Genomic DNA, 6,144 nt, shown 5'->3' with positions numbered 1-6,144 from the left:
GATAACATCGTCACTTTCCTTTTGATGATGCCCAATAAGCCAAGGAGAAGTTGTCTCCGAGGGAACCTAAACCCCAGCACCAATTCTAAGGAAGGGGGGAAAAACCCAAAGCTGTCATTGTTCCTAATCACAGATCCAAACCCTCCAACATGTAAAAATTGTGGATGTAAAAAAGGGGTTCTGTGTATTGTTCCATTGTTTTCGTGTATCCAGGTTAACATACCTTTGAAATAAGCCATAACCATCCCCAAGAGAGCACATAATCTTGTTATCTTCCTGTAATCCAGTCCCGGCCTTGCTTTTCCCCCACCTTCATGTAATCTTCCTTACAGTTCCCTCCTTAATTTCAAGTGTGCTAAAGAAATTACAAAACTGTCATTTTTTTCCAAAATCTTGCTCCCAAGCATACGTGGTCCGTTTGGCTCAAATAAACTCATAAAAATTCTCTAAAGGGTTGGGCCTTTTCTATGTGACAAAATAAACCAGTGGCATCTTGACTGTGAGAACATGAGACACTGAGTCAGAAAGTAGGTAGAATCTTGGACCTTGGAAAAATCCTCACTGGAGTTTAGCTTCTCTTTGCTCTCCTTACCCTGCCACCCCCTTGTGAAACAGTAATCAAAAGTTTCTGGCCCTGGCTGGGTAGTCAGCTTGTTACAGCATCATCCTGATAGCCAAGGTTGTGGGTTGGATCTACAGTCAGGGCACATACAAGAATCAACCAATGAGTGCATAAATAAGCGGAACAACAAATCAATCTCTCTCCCTCTCTCTCTCTCCCCCCTGCCCCCAAAATCAATAAATGTAAAAAATAAATTAAAAAAAAAATTTTTTCCACTCTGCAGTCCCAAGGAACAGCAAAAGGACCTCAAAACACCAGGGATGAAAGCACCAGGTTACACTGTATTTGGCACTTATGGAAAGAAGAACAGGGAAGGCAGAAGTAGAGACATAGAAAGGACAATGTACTTAATATTGCCCAATCAGGTATTCTATCTGTCAGGGTTATTTGGTGTAAACAGGAAGCACTTTATTTAAGTAGAAAAATGCCTCAATACAGAGACATGGGTCCTTAAAAAATTATTTGAAGGACTGGAAGATCAGAGTCTCTGCTGTATCCCAGAAATGGCTCCAAGAATAAGACTACTAAACCCTCCCACCAGGGAAACTTCAGAAAGGGGAGGAATGAAGCCTGTATTGCTGAAATTGTTGCATTTAAAAACACAGTGCCTTGGCCCTGGCCGGGTAGCTTAGTTGGTTGGAACACTGTGCCAAGACGCCAAGGTTACGGTTTGATCAGGGCACAGACATGAATCAACCAATGAATGCATAATTAAGTGGAACAACAAATCGATGTGTCTCCCTCTCCCCCACCCCCATCACCTTCCTCTTTTTAATTCAATCAATACATTTTTAAAAAATGAAATAAAAATAAAAACACAGTGCCCAAGTTGTGATCCAGGAATCAGAAAGCTACCGTTGGTAATGCTGCCTCAACAGCCTTCAGTGGCCACGTGAAGGGAGCCTGGAACAGTGCTGCAAAAAAACCCAGCATCCCATGACCATGCTGGCCAGCAACAGCCAAAGCAGCCAGGAGATGGCCCCTGCCTCACTTCTCCTTCTCAACTGGGGGAGTAGTGGGGTGGGGGGGCGCGGGGAATGGAGACAGCTGCACTTAAACAACAATAAAAAAAAATTACAACTAGAATCTTATGTGCAAGAAAATCTGAGAAATTGCCCTGGCCGGGTAGCTCAGTTGGTTGGAACATCCTCCCATACAAAAAAAGGTTTCCAGTTTGATTCCCTGTCGGCCATATGCCAAGGTTGCGCGTTCGATCCCCGGTCTGGGTGCCTATGGGAGGCAACCAACTGATGTCTCTCACATCAATATTTCTCTCCCTTCCTCTCTTTAAAATCAATAAAAACATATCCTTGGGTGAGGTTTAAACAAAAAACCTGAGAAATACAGTTTTTGGGTTTCCAGTGTTTGCAGTATAGGAAGGTATATAAAAAAACATAGAATGTGGGTCAGCCATATCCATCACAAGTATATATGTATCTATATTTTTTATCTTTTTTATTATTTTTGTACCAACATTTTTAAAATTTCCTTGGGAACAAGTAGAAAAAAAGGATTCTGAGCTAGAAGCAGCACAAGAATGAAGCAAAAGTCTGTTTCAGACTTCTGCATTTTATAAACCATAGGGGCATAGGGGGAGCAGAGAACTTTTTATAATGTCACATAAAGACATTACCAACTGATGTCCACCCTAACTATCATTTTGTAAAAGAATTAACCTTTGTAACACCAAAAAGGTGGGAAGGTTATAACTTCAGAATTTAAAAATTGGATAGATTAACTTCAAGAAAAAATACTACCTGTCCTTTCCTTTCTCAGTCAACACTTTGTTCTATTGTGCCAGGGCTATGAAACCACTGAAAAAGTGCAAGGTCACTACCCTTGCAAGGAAAAAACTTAGCTCCTTGGCCAGCCCTGCTTAGGACTTGCTGAATAACCTTGAACAAGTGATGTTAACACTGGGCCTTCCTTTACTGCTAACTAAAATTAGTATTACAAATAAATATTAACATTTAAAAAAGGAGAAAAGCCCCAGCTGGTGTGGCTCAGTGGATTGAGTGCCTACTTGGCACTGAAAGGTTGCTGGTTCCATTCCTAGCCAGGGCACAGGCCTGGGTTGTGTACCAGGTCTCCAGCTGGGGATGTGTGAGAGGTAACCAGTCACATATCTCTCACCTGTCAATGTTTCTCTCCCTTTCTCTCTCCCTTCCTCTCTTTAAAAGTTAATAAATATGTATAAAAAATAAAGGAGAAGAAAACTGAAAGACATGGTTTCTTTCTCTCTATTTTTTTTAAGAGAGAGGAAGGGAGGAAGAAAGGGAGGGAAACATCAATGTGTGGTTGCCTCTCAAGTGCCCCCTACTGGGAACTTGGCCTGTAACCCAGGCACATGTCCTGACTGGGAACTGAAGCAGCAACCCTTTGATTCACAGGCCAGCACTAAATCCACTGAGCCACACCAGCCAGGGTAGAAGAAATGGTTTCTAAAAGAAGCATATAGTAAGAAAAAAAGTGGTTAATTAAAAAAAAAAAAAGAAAGAAAGAAAGAAGGAAAGGCAGGCATTGGCCTGGTAGCTCATTTAGTTAGAGCATCATCTCCATATGACAAGGATGTGGGTTCAATCCCTGGTCCAGGCATATGTAAAAATTGACCAATGAATGTATAAATAAGTGGAATAACAAACCTCTCTCTTTCTGCCTCTAAAATCAATAAATTTTAAAAATTTAAGTAAATAAGAAAGGCATTAGATTAGTGGACCTCTTATTTCCCATAGAGTTCTAAAAGTCTATTATTTAACTTTTTTCCTGGACTCATAATAACTTTTTAGCTGGACATCAGCTTGTATACTCTACTTATACCAACTTGTTCCAAAATTTAATAAGGAAAAACACATTTTTTATATAATAATTTTTAAAATAGATTTTAGAGAAAGAGAGGAAGGGAGAGCGAGAAAGAGTGAGAAACATCAATTTATTTGTTCACTTATTTGTGCATTCATTTGTTCATTCTTATATATGTCCTGACTAGGGATTGAACCCACAACCTTGGAGTATCAGGATTATGCTCTCACCAACTGAGCTGCCCCCAGGACAGCACTTTTTTTTTTTCATGTTACACTTTTGTTCAGTAGCATTCTATGGCTACTAACTGTCAATAAAATATAATCCAAACTATTCAGTCTCGCATTCACGGTCCTCCTCTACCTGGTCCTAACCCACATTTCTCACAATTCTCTGTCCACCCCTAAAATGACTGGCATAATTTGAATGCATGCCCTTATTTCTGTTATTAATTCCCCTACTTCATTCCAGCAAATATTCATTGAGCTTATTGAGCATCTTCCATGTGTAAGACTTTATGTTAGATTCTTGCACAAGTTCAAAGCTGTGTTAGGCTCAGCCCCTGCTAGAGTGACCATCCATCCTAGAGGATTCCCAGTACCATCTTAGATTTAGCACTGAAAGTCCCCTGTCCCAGGAAACACCTCAGTCCTGGGGAACTGAGACCGTTGATCACCCTAGTCCCTGACCATAAGTAATCTTAAGATCCCTTCTGAAAAATACATAAGATCCCTTCTAACTCAGACACTCGGCCTAGATGCATATTTTTTTCCCCAACTTTATTCCAAAGTAATTATTTTGGACTTCCCTAAAAATTAGCATTCCTATTCCTAAGCAATAACGTTTATGTCTATGTCACCTCCTCAATAATGAACCCCTGGAAGCAGGAACATCTTTCCAGGACTCCGTAATGCCTGCAAGTGTATTTCAGGCTTTTTTTTTTTTTCCCCTTAAAGACTTCTTAAAGTAAAAGATATATGGAAAATGTTCAGCTGAATGATTGTTTTTACGAAGCTAACAGCACACAGACCAACTCACAGAACATACCCCAGAAGCCCTGGTGTCCCTTCCTAGTCACAACGCCCCAAAGGCCAACCACTATCTAGATTCATGACACCATGGATTAGTTTTGCCTGTTTTTGATTTATAAAAATGAAGTCATTCAATACGTTCTCTTTTGCACCTAGTTCCTTTCACTCGGTTTTGTGAAATTTATCCACGTAGTTGCATGTCACTGTAATGCCTTTACTCTCTTTTTATTATATTCCATTGCATGAATATACCACAATTTATTTCTCCATCCTTCTCTTAATGAACACTTGAATTGTTTCCAGTTTGGAGCTATTTTGAAAACTGCTGAGAGGAACATTCTAGTACTTATTTTTTTTTTTGTTTTTAAATATATAATCTTTTTTATATTTTTTCCTAGTACCTATTTTTTGAAGTATATGTATATGCATTTCTGTTGGGTATATAGGAGTGGAATCATTGGGTCATAGAGTAGGCATATGTTCTGTTTTCATAAACACTGTAAATAGTTTTCCAAAGTGGTTGAACCAATTTATCAGTTTACTCTCCCATTACCAGAGTATGAGCCCCAGCAGGGGACCTCAATTGGTTAGACTATTGTCTAGATATGCAAGGTTGTGGGTTCCATCCCTGGTCAGGACACATAACAAGAGTCAACTAATGAATGCATAAATAAATGGAACAACAAAGCCATGTTTCTCTCTCTCTCCCTCTCTCTGTAAAAATCAATTTAAAAAAATGTGTATGAGAGTTCCGGTTACTCCATGTATCCTTCCGAGTTTGTCATTTCTTTCTCTCTCTCACTCTTTTCCTTTCTCCCATTTTATCCATTCTGGTAGGTGTGCAATGGAAGCTCATGTAGCTTTAATTTGGAGTTACCTCATGACCAATTCAGTTGCACAGCTTTTCGTGTGTGTATTGTTCCCTGGGATATTCTCTTTTGAGAAGTGCAGTGCAGACTTTTTAAAAAACCCTGATCACTATTGACTCAACTTTTCACTAAAAAGGCCAGGTTCTCATGGTGAAACTCCATATATTTAGGTTCAGAAAACAATCCCTTCACAACATCTTTGTGTTCTGTCTCTGGGGCCCTCCCCTCCCTTGGACAAGAACAATGAGGCAGCAGAGGACGACCTTTATTACTCCTACCCCCCAAACTCTGCAGAGTCCCTTCCAGTAGGCGGAGGAAGGGGCTTTGGGTTTTCATCGAGGAAGAGCCACTGGATCCGGAGGACTACCAGAAATTGCCCTTGGCCTTCTCAGCCCCGACTCTGGGCCACCCGCAGCAGTATCTGGGAGCACTAATTCGCGGGAGGCTGTGAGGGAGGCGGATTTCTCTTAAAGCAGAGATGCCAACACTCTCCTAAGAGCGACGTTAAGGATGGTGGGGCCCAGAACTGCTTTCCCGTAGAGGGTTCCCTGCTCTTTTCTCCTGAAGACGCCAGTGGGGGCGCCCGATGGTACTGGGACCTCGGACAGAAGGAGGCGGCCCCACTGGTCTGTTGGGTGTGAAGGTGAGAAATCCGGGGGACCACGGCCTGGCCTCGCGAGCCGCACCCTCGCTCCGACCACCGGGGCTCCTGCGTCTTGCTTACGAGGCGGGGGGGAGCGGATAAACCGAGTCACGTTTTTCTACCAGGCCAACGGATCATTCCAAACAGAATCCTTGGCATTTCGGAGCATCGCGGGGCCTA

The sequence above is a fragment of the Pteronotus mesoamericanus genome, unplaced genomic scaffold, assembly GCF_021234165.1.
Source record: "Pteronotus mesoamericanus isolate MK-2021 breed Mesoamerican mustached bat unplaced genomic scaffold, CSHL_Meso_final scaffold_21, whole genome shotgun sequence".
Classification (NCBI taxonomy): Eukaryota; Metazoa; Chordata; class Mammalia; order Chiroptera; family Mormoopidae; genus Pteronotus; species Pteronotus mesoamericanus.
Note: the sequence above shows the minus strand (reverse complement) of the source record.